Source organism: Octopus bimaculoides, chromosome 21 (genome assembly GCF_001194135.2).
Source record: "Octopus bimaculoides isolate UCB-OBI-ISO-001 chromosome 21, ASM119413v2, whole genome shotgun sequence".
NCBI classification, from domain to species: Eukaryota; Metazoa; Mollusca; class Cephalopoda; order Octopoda; family Octopodidae; genus Octopus; species Octopus bimaculoides.
Genome location: NC_069001.1, coordinates 23,910,458 through 23,911,281, shown reverse-complemented (window position 1 = coordinate 23,911,281; position 824 = coordinate 23,910,458).

The following is an 824-nucleotide window of genomic DNA, read 5'->3' as shown; positions in this document are numbered from 1 at the left end:
CACACACAAAATTAACAGAATGAGATAAAAATCCAAGGCTGTGAAAAATTTCAGAACATTTATAAATGTTCTGAAATTTTTCACAGCCTTGGATTTTTATCATGATATGTATATACAATTTGAGTTTAAATCATTTGAGCACTGCTACATGTTTTCTTAATTCTTTATTGCCCACAAGGGGCTAAACATTGAGGGGACAAACAAGGACAGGCAAAGGGATTAGGTCAATTACATCGACCCCAGTACATAACTGGTACTTAAGGACGAAACCCCGAAAGGATGAAAGGCAAAGTCGAACTCGGCGGAATTTGAACTCAGAACGACATAGCAGCAGACAAAATACTGCTAAGCATTTCGCCCGGCGTGCTAACATTTCTGCCAGCTCTACTTCCCACATATTATCAAGTAAAACCCATTTTGGAAAATGCTTTACCAGCATGGTATGCAGTAAGATTGAACTGACAGAAGTGTGTTTGAGAAACAAACTTCTTAACCATCACCATGTCTGCAGTTAATAGTCTCATGCTTCTACAAAGAATCTGAATAGGGAAATTTATAAAATATATCTGATAGGAGTAAAATGATACAGCACAGAGACATAAACCATGTTTTGGCTCTATAGTTATCTCAGAAAGAGACAGCAAATGCAGTTGTCTATAGTAAAAATGGTAAGAAGCTCACATGTTGAATTCTGGCCAGCTCCATTGTTTTGGAGGGGTTGTTTTTTTTTTTTGCCTGTTTTATATCAACTACTTTGTTTGCTGCATCATTTCCAGGTATGAGCAATGAGAATCTCTCCAGTATGGAGAGAGAGAGAGAGAGAG